At 42.0% G+C, this 17369-nt stretch overlaps 1 protein-coding gene across 2 annotated transcripts in view; it reads left to right on the top strand.

Annotated features, from left to right (window-relative positions):
- The window catches only part of LOC111152012 (glutamate metabotropic receptor 8), a 757409-nt gene that overhangs the window by 154420 nt on the left and 585620 nt on the right, over positions 1-17369 (top strand). The window lies entirely within an intron of this gene.

Below are 17369 nucleotides of genomic sequence, written 5' to 3' on the forward strand. Positions count from 1 at the left end.
TGCAGCCACTTTGGAAAACAGTATGGAGATTCCTTAAGAAATTAAAAATAGAGCTACCCTATGACCCTGCCATTGCACTACTGGGTATTTACCCAAAAGATACAGATGTAGTGAAAAGAAGGGCCATCTGTACCCCAGTGTTCATAGCAGCAATGGCTACAATCGCAAACCGTGGAAAGAACAAAGATGCCCTTCAACAGATGAATGGAGGAAGAAGATATGGTCCATATATACAATGGAGTATTACACCTCCATCAGAAATGATGAATACCCAACTTTTGTAGTAACATGGATGGAACGGGAGGAGATTATGCTGAGTGAAATAAGTCAAGCAGAGAAAGTCAATTATTGTATGGTTTCACTTACTTGGGGGAGCATAAGGAATAACCTGGAGGACATTAGGAGAAGGAAAGGAAAAGTGACCTGGGAGAAATCGGAGGGGGAGACAAACTGTGAAAGACTGTGGACTCTGAGAAACAAACTGAGGGGACGCCTGGGTGGCTCAGTCAGTTAAGCTGGTGCCTTTGGCTCAGGTCATGATCCCAGGGTCCTGGGATCCAGCCGCGCAATGGGCTCCCTTCTCGGTGGAGAGCCTGCTTCTCCCTCTCCCTCTGACTGCTGCTCTCCCTACTTGTACTCTCTATCTCTGTGTCAAATAAATTAAGAAAAAAAAAAAAACCTTAAAAAAAAAAAAAAAGAAACAAACTGAGCATTTTGGAGGGGAGAGGGATGGGAGGATGGGTGAGCCTGGTGGTGGGTATTATGGAGAGCTCCTATTGCATGGAGCACTGGGTGTGGCGCATAAACAATGAATCTTAGAACACTAAAAATAAAATAAAAAAATTGTTTAAGTCCTCTTCTTCAATTATGAGATTTTGAGGATTAATATTCTTGCCTGAAAAATGGGAGCCCTCTTCTCAGTGGTCATCAAATGATATAACACTGATGAATGTTATTCATAAATTCTAACATGCTATTTGATATCAGGTATTACTAGTGAAAGGAATGGGGGATAAGATGGATTTTTTCCCCCAGTGTGTGGCAGAGCTACATATTATGAGAGTGGTAGAGGTCCTGCCTGGTGTGTAGGATAAATAGCTAGAGAAGGCTTGACTTGATTTGTTAATCACCTTCAAACTTATTTATATTCTTCCTGAGAGACCATAGAGATCAGATAGGAGGATTTTGTGAAGCTCCTGACACCTTCTCCTCTCTATTCTCCTTACTAGTCTCCACAACTGCTATGGTGAATCTTCTACCCTAAATCTTATTCTTGTCTTTGCTTGGGTCTGGTTGTTTAGTTGCCATTTGGAAGAGCTGAGATATCAGGACAAGTCTGGAATATCTTGCTTGTCTTCAGAGATGTGCTCCTGCAGATCCCTGTGGTACCAGTCAGCACTCTGACTGTAATCCTGTCCTCTCTGTATCCGTCTTCTCCCAGATTGTGTTCTTCTCAGGGGATGGACCCCCCCCATCACGTACCACCCCCCCAACACCAATATCTAGCAGAGTGTCTGACACATATCAGATGCTTTATGAATTTCTGTTAAGCAGACACTGTCACCAGACTCGTGGTTGTGTTGGTATCGTGAGCCTAGACAGGCTCTGGGAACTAACTGAAAGGCAGAGATGATTCCAACAATGGTTAATACATTTTATTGCTAATGTGTAATCTATATAGGAAACTTCAGGGTCTTCCATACTGTTGAGCTGCTTAGAATTCAATTTTTTCTTACTGGCAGATACCAAAGCCTATAATTTGTAGATGGAGACCACCTCTAAGCTCTCCAGTCAGACAGGGCTAGGGAGTAATTAAATGCTTCTCTTGAGCTGGGTTTGAGTTCCAGAATTTTTATATCCAAGCTGTGAGACCTTGGGTAACTTAATCTTGTTTTGCCCCCATTTCTTCATCCGTGTAGTGGGTTTAACAACTGTGCAAGATGTGAATGAAGTCATGTATAACAATGTGTGGCACATGGTAAAAGCTCAATAATTATTAGCTTGTATTGTGTTAGGAGTTTATTCTCACCAGTGGGTGACTTAGGAGGGGGTCTTATTGCTCTGAGCCTGTATCTGGTTTGTTCAAGGAGCAAATGAGAAGGGAGGATGAGGTCCAAATAAATGCTCAATTAAAGGCAGCCAGTGCTCCTTATTCCTGAATCTTGTTTTGTACCTTCCAGCAGTGACCAATCCTATTATGATTACTATTTTTTAGCCTGGCTGATATGTTCCCTAGAACAGTGTTGGCACATAGTTGAATGCATGAGTTAAATATCAGTCAACATCGGAACACTACTTGTTCTTCTTTCTCTTCTTTTTTCAACCTAAATATTAATCTATAGCTAACATTCATTGTGCACACATTAGCACAGGACACACTTGGGGTAGGCTTTCAGGATACAGAAATGAATTATGGCTTCTGCTTCCTAGCTAGGCACTCTGTGTCAGAGGACTCAGAGATGCAAGTAAACCATTACAAATGGGTGTGATCATTGCCTTAATGGAGACATCATTTACAGGCATTGCCCAAGAATACATTGCCCCGACGAGGGCATCCTGCAGTTCATGTAACAAAAAATCCTGGCATAATACAGTGGAGAGTGGCAGTCTGTGAACCGTAAGCTCAAAGACAGTACACCCTGTGATGGGAAGTGAAATTTAGATAACTTCAACAGAAACATAGTTTCCCGAGAAAGAGGCAGCACGAAGAATTGAATATAGAATATGTTACCAACTTTGTAATGAATGTTGTGCGTATTTGTGAAATGTTTAATAGCTCTAAAATGTATATAACTTTTGGCCATTTTTATTTCTTGATCTACTGATGATTACTCAGGTGTATCCACTGAGAGACAACTGTATCACTTGCCCTCTCACATTAGCTCTTCTCCCTGATTGCTCCTACCCAGCATCACCTATGCCTTTGGCAGTGTTTTCATTTTTGTTTAGTTCCTGAGTCAGAGCCAGGGCCAACAGTTCATCCTCAGATTCAGCCCACACATTTACAGGGTTTGAAATGTTTTGACCATGATGGACCCTGTGCCTGGTGGTCCCAAGGTAAGCCCTGATCCCTCTCTAGGTTGTTGCAGACTTACCATGTTATCCCATCCTTGACTCACATTCTGGATCTCTGGGATTGGGGATCTGCCCTTGACTCTGGACTCTGAGGTTTGGGCTGTGACAACTCTTTCACCTGGTTGGGTGGGGTGTCCAGTCCTGCCTGTATTCTTGCACAACGGCTGTGATCTGACTCTGCATAAAGTCATGAGCAGAGCCCTGCCTGTGTCCCCGATATGTACTGGGATCCTGACCTTCTCTGGCTTATTGTCTTTACATTTCCCACATCTTATTAGTGTCCTATCCCTAGAATAAGAGAGCTTAGCCCAAGATGGTAGGGTGAGGTTCTTTTTCAGAGATTCCCAGGCAGATTCTTGGGAAGGGCCCAGATCTGTCATATCAATGGTGCAGTCCCTGTTTTGAGTTATTTTTTCCTGCTACCTAACTCTCATCACCAATATATTACTTTTCTAGAGCTAGCATAAAAAAGTACAACAAACTGGGTGGCTTAAACAGCATCAGTCTGGGCTCAGGTCTTAGATCAAGGTGATCTGCCGGATTGGTTCCTTTTGAGCATTGTAAAGGAATATTTGTTCCATCCCTCTCCCCGGGGTTCTGGTGGTTTGCTAGCAATCTTTGGTGTTCCTTGGCATGGAGACATATCATTCTGATCTTTGTCTTCATCTTCACATGGTATTCACTCTGTGTGTGTGTGTGTGTGTGTGTGTGTGTGTGTATCCAAATTTCCCCTTTAAATAAGGATACCAGTCATACAGGATTAAGGACCCACCCTAATCTAATATGACTTCATATTGGATGACCTCATATGAGTATGATTTCATCTAATCACATTTGTAACAATCCTTAATTAATTATATCTGCAATGAAAATAAATATTCTGAAATACTAGGAGGACTCATATGACTTCTTCTGGGGATATAATTCAGTCCATAACACCAACAATGGATACAAGATTTATGGAGTTCTTTCTGAATTAAACCCACATTCATCCTGGTTCTTTGGGTGGATTCTGGGCATTAGGCTAAGTTCCTCCTGAACCATCAGCTTCTGTAACCAGCTTAGCCAACCTTATTTCCCCTTGTCCTTGCCAGCTGGTCTCTGCATGCCTCAAAACTGAATGCCCACGTCATGACAAGAGTGTGCTTCTCCTCCTTTGCCTATCCCCAAAGAAGTCACATTCTTTTATTTCCTTTTCCAAAGTAATTTCCTCATTAAAGCTATTCTGTTGGGAAACTCTAGCACTAGATGGGAGCTTTAAGGTGTGATTTGTACCTCACTGTGTCAATAAGAGAACATAATATAAAAACACCCTCCTGCTGAAATGAAGACACATCAGAATTCATTTGTGTCATTTTTGCAGGCCTAGAAGAGTTGGCCTGAGAATCAGGAGTGTGTTTTCTCAGTTTACTCTATTACTAATCAACTAAGCACTAATTATGGTTTCCTTGAAAAATAAATGGCTTAAGAAGAGTACAACCAGAATGCTATGAAATGAATAGTTTGTTGAAATAGGTGCCAATTATTTCCAGGGTCGTGTCCCTTGGCAAAACCATGCCACACAGTCTTTTTTCTCTAACATCTGCATGTTTGACAGATACTGGGCTCCTTTCTTGGCTTCTTTCAGTGTTACCTGACCAGAGCTGTTCCGTGACTCACTGGGGGCCCCACAGGGGGAAGGCAGGGGAAAGGAGAGAAAGTGAAACTCAAGTCAGCACACTTTGTTTCTTGTTAACAGCTTTGGGAAGAGATTTGGTTGGGAAAGGTATTTTATGTAATGATTTAAACATATCTTCTGGCATTGTAGCAATGTAAGAGAGAGGGAAAAAAAAAGCCTCTTGTAGCAGCTGAGATACACTTCCAAGGCTGTGGTACTCAAGGCCATGTGACTCTGGGGCCACATTTGCATCGTGTATCATGGCTGGCATGCACATAATGGACTACTATGGGAAAGGGATGCACAGAGTACATTGCCAGCCTTTTGTGTTTCATATTGTGAAGGGCAACCAGTATGTTCCCCTTCAAATAGATGCACGATGCTATTGCCAGAAGGAATCCTGCATTAGATGGAAGTGTTCATGCGAGCGGATGTGACAATTTATTCAACAAATACTTGAGCACCTACTATGTGTGTGGATCCTGTTCCTAGGAAGTTGGGGATATGGTGTTGGACCAGTCAGACCTGGTTCCTGCCCTTACGGGATCTCTAGTTAAGCTTCTGTCTTTATATTTCTCATGTCTTTTTGATCTGCTGTCTCTAGGCTATGGGGACTCAGCCCAAGCCAAAAATGGTGTGAGATGCCTGGGGTTGAGAGTCCATGAAAATGCAGAGAGGGGGCCTGGATCTGTCACATCAGTAACTAGATCCCTTCAGGGTTCTGGAGGCTTCCATGACATGCTGGCTTGGAAGGGACATATGTGTGGAGGGAAAGTACACATGTGTGTGTTTGTGTGGGTACACAGAGGGATAAACTTGGACCAGGAAGGAGACAGGCCCGCTCTCCAGGGACAGGTGTTCAGGGCCAACACACATGCACGTGGGATGAGTGCCATTCAGGCATACAGAGCATATGTCAAGAAATTCTATTTCCATGGGGCACCTGGGTGGCTTAGTTGTTTAACGGCTGCCTTTGGCTCAGGTCATGATCCCAGGGTCCTGGGATCAAGTCATGCATTGGGCTCCCTGCTCAGCAAAGAGCCCGCTTCTCCCTCTCCCTCTGCCTGCCACTCTGCCTACCTGTGCTCTCTCTCTGTCCAATAAATAAATAAAATCTTAAAAAAAAAAGAAATTATGATTCCAGGTGAGTAATGTAAACTTCCTGCCATGTGGCATGCCTGGAATTCCTGCCTTCTCCTACCTTGATCTGGTTAATGTTTTCTTATTCTTCTGTTCTTAGATTTTTTTCCCCAGAAGTCTTCTCTGATCTCCTTCTCTTCCTCCCATCTAAGTTAGGGTTCTCTTCTCTGTATGCTGTTGAATAAAAACAAATCCGGACATGGATAAGGTGAGACTTTATTCAGAAGAAAGACTATTGTAATAGAGAATGCTCCTGTCTTAGAAATCTGCAAATATGAAAAAAATCAAAGGGGAAAAAGTCCTTTCTTTTACGGGGTAGAGAGGAATAAGCAAAAGCTTAATGGAGATTTTTAAAAGGAACTTTGGACAAGCAAAAGGGAAACGACCAATGAGGTCTGAAAGGAAAGTGTCCTCTGGTCAGCCGATTCCCAAGGGAAGCTAATAAGGGGACATGTTCCATTTTTCAGTGCTTGCTCAGATTTGGGGGCAGAGAGAGTTCAGAGGCATGTAGGAAGGAGAGAAACCTGACCCAAGTTTTGTCAAGACAAAGTGGAAGAGGCCACTATGAACACTTTGTCAGTTTCTAGGTACCTTACAAATAGATATCTTGCCGCTTCGTATCTTAATTACTTCTTTGTCTTCCTTCAGAGGTAAAGAGTATACCTTATTTATCCTTGTATAGTACTGTGACTGCAGGGTCTAGAAGAGGTTCTAAAATCCTTTTGAATGAGTAGATAAATGAGCACAGAGCAGGTGAGTGCATCCTGGTGACAGGATATTAAGAAGGAGGTAGTTTGGAGGATGTAGGTAGATGGACAGGCTAGCAGGATTCAGCATCACATCCTACCTGCTGGCATTTGGGAGACTTGGGGTATGGGTGGCTAGATGGATCTACAACAGGAAGTTTCATTCATGGGAAAGAAGGAGAACTAGGAAACCAGAGTTTGTGGCCAGATTTTTAAGTTGAGAAGCAGAAGCAGTAGCTTTAAGTAGATGACAGCAAGTTTGACACCCAGATTGGTAAACTTGATTCTGAGATACTGGACCTATAGTTCTGGCTGGGCAAAGTTGAGTTACGGTTTAGAGATCTGTGAGGTCTGAAAAATAGTGGATGCAACAGCAGAAAACAGGTGCCTTTGACTATTCCGGGTATATAAATGCGTGGTATGATTCATGACTGTAAGAAGTCTTGATGGCATATGGCTTCTGTTGTTTAGAGCCATGACTTTGGGCCTTGGGGAGCTTGTTTATTCATGATTCATTGGTTCAAATGATTGGAGCCAATATGAGGTTCCAAGGATTGTGGTAGGGGCTGAGAATTCACATAAGTGGTCTCTGGCCTCAAGGGGCTTAGATTCTAGTGAGGAGAATGATTTTAAAAGAAAACCAGTAAACAAACTAATAATTATAAATTCAAGCTAATAATTGTAAATCGTGTCTTATTAAGAAAGAAACAAATCCATGTTTACAGTTTAATTTGTGAGATATCTGGGAAGATGGTGTGGCTAGAACCGAGCAAGGAAAGGGTAGCAGCTCATGAGACAAACATCCGTCAACGACGTGATTGACAGGTTTTGTAGACTGTGGCAGAATGTGTGGATTTTATTTTCAAGCAATGGGAAGACTTTGAAGGCATTTGATTTGGAGGGTGGCATGGTATGATCGAGATTTTAAGGGGATCATGCGTAGAAACTGGATTGCAGGCAAAGATGCAAGCTGAAGATGAGTTAGAAATTCATTGCAGGCCAGGCATGAGGTGGGCTTGGACTAGAGTGGGGGTAAAGTCAGGGGAGATGTGTGGTTTGGCTTAGGCACAAGTAGAATCGAAGTTCCTGGCCTGGTGGAATGAGGTGACTTGCTGCTATGGGGATCTAGGCCACTGAACCAGAAGTCCTTTAAGACATGTTGGCCGGCAACAGGGTGTGTCCGGGAGCACTTTGATTGGGATGGGTGTGTCCCAAACGACTATGTTGCTGCCCTAAAAGGATATTTCTGGGGTGGAAGGCCAAGTGAATTATTTCCTGGCAAAGTTTCACTTCAAGTAATACTTAAGTGAAAAAGAACAAAAAGGTAAATGTCCCCCAGGTTGCTATTATCTTTTTTTTTTTAAACAAAAATCCATTTAGAGGTCTTTATTGCTGTTTTTCCTGAGTGCTAAGAGGACCTGAAGTTTAGAGTGTTCTTAATAGTCTCAAACATTTTCCTCTTAACTCATACTTCTTGTTGCTCTTTTACTCATATTACTGATTCATTTTAAGACTCATTAATCATTATGTAGTTTTCTGAACATTTTTGTGCTCTTGTGAAACAGTGGTGATTCCAGACACACCCCTGGGTCCACATAGTCAAAGGTCCTAGAAATGGATGATTTGACATTTTGGTCTCTAAAAATTGGGTTTAGTGCATCTTTCATTTAAAGTATGCCAAATTATGATTTGACCTGATGACGTTTGATTTGCAAATCCCAGCATGCATTGTATCTATTAAATGTGAATATTTGCTTACCAAAGTCTCAATAAAGTTTCAACAGGCTCTTCCTCAGCACCCCTACCCTGTCTTATTTTCCCAGATCCAAGACTCTCCTTAGATAAATCATTGGAAACCAAGCGAAAATCATGTTCTTTCTACTACCACTTACTGTTTCTTTTTTGAGGTCTCAGACTTTGGTTTCTGCAGTCATGTTTCTCATCTTTGCCTTGCCAAGCTTCAGGGAGAATAAAGAGACAATGTTCTTCAAACAGCCTAATTGCTTACCTTTCCTTCCCTCTCCCCTCACTCACTGTGTTCTGTGCCACACTTCTGACCTGAACGTTTTCAAATGTGCCTGTGTGGATCTTCTTCCATTTTTCTGGAAATGCTGCTTCCTCGGTGTCTGCCTAGTGATATTTTTGTTCTTTAAGACCCAGCATTAATGATACTTAGTGAAGCCTTCCTGGATTCTGTTAAGTAGTGTCAGTTAAGATCGCAACCCTTTATACACACCTTTAGTAAAGAGAGCATTTATTTTACTGTCTTCATCTGTGCTCAAACCAATGAGAGATTTTGGGGTTCAGAAACTTAGAAAGTCTAGGAGTAAATCTGACATCAGCTCTGCACTTTAAAAGGAAACCAACAGAAATGAGTTCCAGCTCTGAGCTCTGCTTTCTTGCATTGGCTTGATTCTCAGGTTTCTTCCACGTGGTGGGGAGATGGCCACCAGCAGCCGTGGGCTTCTATACTGCCAGCTTAGCAACTGTATTAGTTTCCTAGAACTGCCTTAACAAATTGCCACACACTGTATGGCTTAAAACAACAGGAATTTATTCTCCCACAATTATGGAGCCAGAAGTTGGAAATCAAGGTGTTGGTAGAGTTGGCTCCTTCTGGAGGCTCTGAGGGATAATCCATTCCATGCCTCTCTCAAGCTTTTGGTGGCTGCCAGCAGTTCTTGGCATTCCTTGGCTTGTGGCTACATAACTGTTATCTCTTTCTCTATTGTCACATCACCTTTCTCTCTTTGTTTGTGTATTTTTCTTTCTGTTTCTTATAACAACACTCAATGTTGGATATAGGACTCACTTTAATCCAGAATAATCTCATCTTGAGTTTCATCCCTTAATTATGCAAGGATCTTTATTCCAAATAAGACCACATCCTGAGTTCCAGATGGACATGTCTTCTGGGAGGATACCATTCAACCCACCCTAGCAATGTTAGTAAAAAGTGTGTACTTCCCTCCCATTAGTTCCAGCAGAGGTCCAGGCTTGGCCCCACTATGTTGGGCTATAGTCCATTACTCAAACAACCACTGTGGGCTAGGGAAGGCTCTATTCACCTTGGATTTCACATGAATCGCATGCCCATCTGGAGCTGGGGAGAGGAAGGTGGGGTAAGCCCTACTTGAAATACAAGGTCAAAGCCAGAGGGAAGGGTCATTCCTCAAAGCTAAATTGAGGTGCTCTCCTAGAGCAAGGAGAAAAGGCTGCCAGGCAAGTGAATCACACAGATGTTCACTGAACACACTGTATGGTGCCAGTCTGTTGACATCTCTGCCTCCCACCTAGACCGTGACCTTCTCAGGGGAATTGGCAACCTAGTCTTATTCATCAGTGCCTGGGGCATGATAGAACTCTATCAATGTATGTTAAATTAAGTTAAAGTAGCTAAAATTTTCCTGAAAAATAGGACGTAAGTGTAACCATGAATCATAATATTTGTCAAAAATAGGTTTGGCCGCCATCTAAATAAGAACAAATAAAATAGTTTCAAGGACAAGAAAAGGCTTCTGTTGAGGTGTTCTCCTCTACTTTGAAAAGGATCTCATTTTGTTCTGCCTTTCTTGGCCCTAGTATATTGGGAACCAAAGGATTAACCCAGGGGCTTCATGCTCACTAATGGAAGTCATATCTACCTACTCAGCAGTTGTCTGTGGCAAGACATGGACTGCTTACCACCAACACTAATTGAGTCCAGTCTGTGAAAATAGCACACTGCATACAGCAGCCAGATTGCGGGCCTCTCAGTTATGGGCCAATTCTGAACACCAACTAATTGGACAGAAATCAGAGGAGCTCAGGTCAGAAAGAAAGAACTAGAACATTTTATTTGGCTGTTATAAACATGGCTCAAACCTCTGTTTTCAAAGAAAATATTTTAGTTCTTTCTATGGCTTCTAAATCAATGACTTTTTAGTTTCTTCATTAAAAAATGGAATTTTTAAAAAATAATGGAATTTTCTGTGGGACTGTCAAGAAGTAAGGAAGCCTTTTGTGATCTGTGAGTCTTGAGAAGAGAAAAGTACTCTGGGAAAACCCTATTATTGAGATCTGACTTAGAATGTGTAAATATATCTGGCATATTGAATATAATCTGTTGTGTCACTTCTTTATTTTAAAATTGCAACTGCTTTATTTTAATTAACTTTATTTTTTAAGCAGCTTTATTTTTCTTTTTCCTACTAATTCTTTAGAAGTGATGGTCTACTTCCCTTAGCACTCTCCTCTGGAGAGTACCTTGGCCTCATACTCTTAGTTCTCTAGTTACTTCTAAAGATATGAAAAGTCTCATTTCAATTATTAAAATGTCCAGTCCAATGGTATACAACTTTGAAATTCAGCAAACTGAAAATTTCTCCCCTCCCACAGCTTGGGCTGCTTTAGGCTAGAACCCTGCAGTGGAGAAGGGGATTGAGCTATGGTTGGCTTCTTCTCTGTTGCCCTTCTATGCCTTTTCTCCCTGTGCCCCAACTTCCTAGTCCTACTTTAACATCCTGGAATGGTTAATGAAGCACAACCAGAGGTATTCCTGGCTTGGGATGGCTATAGTACCTGTCCTTAATTGATTGTGTTTTCTCCTCTTTTCCCCATTTAATTTTTCCTTGGAGAAACCTTAGTTTTCTCCCTGGTGTTGGTATGGGGCCCTCCATGTGGATCGCCATATGCTTTGGGTCTTGATCTCAGCAGCATGAACTTGTGAGTTCAGCTTTTCTCTCCCTTGCTTGTAAACAAAAAGCTGGAGGTAGGACTTGATTAATGAAGGTGGAGCAGGAAAGTCTGGTTTCTTTTATGTATGCTACAACAGGAGATGTCCCCTGGTCACATTGGATGAGATGTACTGCACACTGGTTATGGGCAAGGCACTGTGACAGGCACCAAGGAGGGACACAGAGATGGATGTGATATGAGGTAAGATTTCAAGAACTTAGAGACAAGATGAGAAAAAAATGATTTCTGGAGGGAGGCACAGGTCACAAGCTGTGTAAGTGCAGAAGATGAGGTGATTGGTTCCAGTCAGGAGTGTTATGGAAGGGCTTTCTGGAGGGGAGGCATTGGGTGTGTAATGAAGGAAAAGGGCATGTATGTAGACGGAGACCAGGGGGCAGACATTAGCATTTCAAGCAATATGTGCTCTCTCGAGTTCAAGATTTCCATTGATAAATATACAAGATTGCATCGGAATTCTCAATTATAAAAATAAAGTTTAATTTGCTTCCTCTGGCATACATGCTTTTGTATTTTCCTCACTTCAATTTTATGATCAAGAAGGACCTGGCCCATCAATGGGATTTATGTTTTTGAATTCCCAACATTCTTGGTATGCATCATTTTATCTCATACCTTTTCCATGTTGATGGTAATAAAGACTTGCTATTCTGTTCTTTGAAAACAGTCAATAGTCTGAATGTCATTGTTATTGAAACTGTGGTGTTTCCTTCACTAGCCTTCAACAGCAGCGATTTCTAAATGGGGACCCAAATAGGAAGGTGTTAATGTTGGGACAAAAACACTTCTCAATAGCCTCAGAATGAGCCATGGCGATTAGGGCGGGAAATCACTGTCTCCCTCAATAATTTCCCTTCTCGTCCTTTCTGTAGATGTGGCACAACTATGTCATTGCTTTATTTTAATGACTTAGAAAATCTAAGTCATTACAACTTCATGTCCTCATATTATCGATGGTTTTGTGTTTGAAGAGAATGATAAAGCTATCTCCTCTATAATGAAGGTGGCTTGAGGTCTCACGTTGTTGTTTACCATAACTAACATGGTCTAGAGTACACCTAACGTTCCCCAGTCTACTCCGACAGTTCAGTTACTCAAGGGCATAGCTGTTGGAGACAGCAAGAAGACTATAGTTCAGCCTATCTCTTCAGAAGAATCTACCCCCTAACCTGTTTTGTATCTGAATATCTTTGTGTTTGCAAGTATAGCCCGGTCTAGCTCTGCACATTTTCATTGTTCTGGCAATCATTCTTCTTGGATACCAACTATCCTTGGAGGTTGGGAAACATTTTTTTTTTTTTAACCCTTGAAAAACAAAAAATGTCTTATAATCCTTTCCAAGGAAAAATGGAGCTACTTGCTGCATCTAGATACCTTCAGCGATTTTTAGGCTCTGGGTATGAGATTACAGGCACTTTTTTTTTTTTTCCTCTAAGGGGTGAGGGGACCACAGATGTGATCTGTAGAAGGTCATATTTCTGCTGAGGTCTCCTAATACTTTTATAAAGTACTTGAACTCATATATCCAGGTACTATGTTGTTAGGTGTTGAGGTTACCAACATAAACAGAACACAACACTATCTTCTAGGGATTTACATTCTAAACCAGGAGTTGGTTGGCAAATTGTATATTGAGGCTCTGGGAGGACATGTATGAAAGTACTTTGTTTTGCCCAGAGATCTCAGGAAACACTCTCATGAAATGATGTGTGAACTGATTTGGGGATTAACGCGGCTGGCATTTGAAGCAGATGGGGACAGCATTTGCAAAAGTGTAGAACCAAGAGAGTATGGCAATTTTAAGGGAGTGTAAATGTTTTTGCAAGGCAGGGTGCAAGGAGTCTGGGGTCTTATGGGTGGATGATAGGGGATGAGACTGGAAGATAAATGAGAACAGGCTTGTAAGGGACCTGTTTACCAAACCAGGGAGATAGATCTATTGAAGGATTTAAAACAGGGCAGCAACATGGCCAGATTTGTGTTTTAGGGAGGCCCCTCTGACAGCAGGTTGAGAGATGGACAGAGAGACCGAATCCATCTGTAGGCAGCAAGATGAGTTAGTAGGTTATTGCAATAGTCCAGGCAACAGGTGACAAGGCCTTAAATAAAGCTGTGGTAGCAGGCATGGAAGTGAGGTGACAAATAGGAGAACTGTTAAGAAGTAGAATCTGTAGGTTTTTGCAAGCAATTAGATGTACAGAGTGAGAGAGAAGAGTCAGATTAACTCTCAAGCTTATGACAATTATGTGGATGATTGTTACTAACCTACAGTGATGTTTTTGGATGAGATTAACGTTTGCATCCGTGGATTTTGAGTAAAGCAGATTGCTTTCCCTAATGTGGGTCGGCCTCATGCAATCAGGTGAAGGCCTGAATGGAGCAGAAGATTGGCTTCCCCCAAGATTGGGAGCTCTGCAGCAGTCTTCAGACTTGCACTGCACCACTGGCCGCTTTTCTTTGGGTTTCCCGACTGCGGGCCTGCCCTGCACAATTTGGACTTGCCAGTTTCCCTAACTGCATAAGCCAGTTCCTTAAAAGAAATCCCCATCTATCTGTCTACCTCTCCCCTCTCTCCGTGTCTATCTACATATCCTGTTGATTCAGCTTTTCTGGAGAACCCCGACTAATACAACAGGCTTTGAGGCCTTTGGTCAGACAATCGCCCAGTGGTACCACTATATGATGACATTAGGTAGGTGACTTCTCTAAGACTTACTTTCCTCATCTGGAAACTGAGGATAACAGTGGTCTTCACCGCTATGGTTTTTGTGATGCTTAAAAAGGAAAATCCATATACAGTTTTAAACTTAAGGTCTAGCATGCGGCAAGCTCCTGAGAAATGTTTGCCATTGTTATTATAACCAAGGAGACATTTCCACATTAGTGTTAATGATAATAACAGCTCAGATTGTTACCTTTCCCAGGAGGGATTTATGTGATAATAGGGATCAGAGTTTTCCATTAGAAGAATTAGCCTCTTAGCTTAATGCTTTGCACATTGAACTAATAGGCAAATATTCATTGAATGGTCGAATTGTTTCCCAGTACCAATGAGTAGGATTGAGAACCACAGCAGATTCAAAAGGGAGAAACCATGGTGCAGAGAGATTAATTATTTAGTAAGAGCCATAGAGTGAGTTCGTGGAAAATTTGGTGTTGGGACTCAGGTGTCCCGGCTCCTATCTCAAGCCTTTTCTCCTGGAACAGGGGCCTACCCCTGAAACCAGACCATCTAGCTAATCTCCAGGATACCCAACCAGTCCAATTTAGAGAGGAGTATATTTTATACTCCCCTTTGTGCAGGATAGGCACCTGATGACTTATTTGGTAAAATCCTTACAGGGCTTATTCCTGAATGGACCAAAATGTATAAAGTCATTAATGTTTTTTTTAAGTAAATAAAAATGTTTTCAGGATTATCAGCCTCTATGAGTATGGAACAAAAGAAGACAAAGAGTCATATATTATTTTTTCCTTCCTTTTCTGGTCAAACACTTGCACACACGGTGTGTGCTCACCATGGGCACGCCAACTCACTGTTTACTCTCACTTTAACTCCCTGCCATCTGTCCTCTTCCCTGTTCATTCTAGTGAAATTACTTTGTTGGAGATTATCTCTCAGAGACCAAGTCCAGGGCCTTTACTCAGCTTCCTTCGTTCTTGACCCCTCTATATCATCTACCATGGCCGATCCCTTCTTCTGAAGGCTGCCTCCTGTAAGAGGAGGCAGAGCTCCCTCTCGACACCTTCACCTTCTCCCACCCCAGTGGTAAATGTTTCTAAACGAACTTTTCTTGGCAATCTCATCCAAGCTTTCACTTTCAACTATCATCTGTGTGTTGATGACTCCCCAAATGGTATTTTCACTTCTGGTGTCTCATCCAAGCTGTAGACTCACACTCTCTCATTCATATTTATCTTCCCTTCCTCCTTCCTTTTCCCTCTCCCCTCCCATTCTGGGCTGGGTGCAGTACTAGGAGCAGGAGTTACATATTAAGGCCACAGGTTTTAGCTTCAGAGCTCAGGTTAGTGAGGGGGGAGTCAGATGTTGTTGGTTCATGCAATCATAGCGGTTCTAACAATTTGAAAAGTGCAGAGGAAGTTGTGCCTAAGATTCTGTGGGAACATAGGTAAAGTAAGATCTTGAATGATTAATTCTTTCTGGGCACGGGTAACGACGGGGTTGGTTTCATGAAGCCAGTAGGAATTGAACTGTGAAGAATGAGAAGGTATTGGCCAGGTATAAAGGGGTCTAGAGATTGTTCAGTTGCACAGGGATTGAGAGGCATGTATTTGCAATGGCAAGTTGTTCAGTGTGACTGGGCTATGGGCGTTCAGGATGGGGGCTGGGGAGATGGGTAAGTGAGAGAGAATAGGCTGGGAATATGGGCAAAGGCCAGCTCAAAGAGGACCTTCTGTGCTGTTCAAGGGATTTTTAACTGTCTCCCAACATCTCTAATTAGCATTTCATTCTTATACTCTCTCAGACTGAAGTGATCTTTTACTTTCGAATATTTCTGTTAACCATATTAATTTTCAGCTAATGAGGAGATACCTTGCGGTGGGTGTTTTGTTTACAGACTGAGTGCATTTCTGGTAAAGGGAAGAAAGGCTGCCTTTGATATTAAACCTTGGACCCAATTCAAAGCTGGCTTAGATAATAAGTGCATTTATCTTCCTACCTAACAAGGAGGCAGGAGGTGTGTCAATTCCTGGGTTGGTTATGTCAATGCCCAATGAAAGCAGCAAGGATTTAGCTTCTTTCCATTTTTCTGCTCTGCTTTCTTTAGTATGTGGGCTTCCTCTTCATCCTCATGCCCTCGTTGTCTCATTGTAACAGGTCTAAGTATTTCATGTAAATGGCAACATCTATAGAGAAACAAAGAGAAATTTCTCTTTATGGATATCTCCATATTTTTTTTCCCCCAAAAGCAAAAGAAAAAAATCCTTTCTTAGAAAACTCCAGAAGACTTCTGTTGTGTCTTCTTGGCCAGAATTCTTTCACTGCCTCTTTCTAATTCAGTACTTAAGTAGGGAATAGAAATACAATGCTGGAATTAGATCATGCATTCTCAGAGGTGGCAGAATTGCCATCGTAGGGACAAAAATTGGTTTGGGTTATGGAGGGGTTTAGTTTTCTATGCTACTATTACAAATCACCAAAAATTTAGTGGCTTAGAAACTACACAGACTATTTTATAGTGCTGCAGGTCAGAAGCTTAATGTATCTTACTGAGCTATAATTAAGGTACAGGCAGGGCTGTGTTCCTTCTGGAGGTTCCAGGAGATAATTGATTTCCTTGTCTTTTCCTCCTTCTAGAGGCTACCTGCATTCCTTGGTTTATGGCTCCCTTCTTTCATCTTCAAAGCCAGCAATGATCAGCTGAGTCTTTTTCATGGTCCCCTCTTTCTTCTTAATGATCTTCTGCCTTCCTTTTCCCCATTTAAGGACTCTGTGATTACACTGGACCTACCAGGATGATCCAAGATAGTGTCTCCATCTAAAATTCAGCAGAACAGTAATCTCAATTCTATCTGCAACCTTAATTCCCCTTTGCCATATAACCTAACTTATCTACAGGTCCCAGAGATTAGGGTGTGGAAATATTTGGGGGACCATTATTCTGCTTACCACAGGGACAAAAAAAATCTTAGATGTTACAATGATTTGTTTTCCTCCAAAGGCCATAGTACCTAAACAGATGTACCGTAGACCTGTGGTATTAAAATTTCATGAGGAGGGAGTTGGGGAGTATTTGAGGGGGAAAAAAAGTCTGCAAAGGCTCTCTAGGTGGGCAATGAGAGAAAAAAGGATGAGAGATATTAAGTTGGACTAAACTAAGATTCCCCAGCAAGGCTCAGGAGGGAAACAGCTCTGAGGCAAACAGCCAGGACTACCTGAACAATCTGTCAGCGAGGAGGGAGGGGAAATGGCTGTTGGGTCTACAAGTAAGCAGGATCTGCTTCAGGGGTGCTATCTAAAGCTGAGGCAAGAGAAAGAGTAACCAGTGATGGGG

This window comes from Enhydra lutris, unplaced genomic scaffold, assembly GCF_002288905.1.
Source record: "Enhydra lutris kenyoni isolate GAN:26980312 unplaced genomic scaffold, ASM228890v2 scaffoldscaffold27, whole genome shotgun sequence".
NCBI classification, from domain to species: domain Eukaryota; kingdom Metazoa; phylum Chordata; class Mammalia; order Carnivora; family Mustelidae; genus Enhydra; species Enhydra lutris.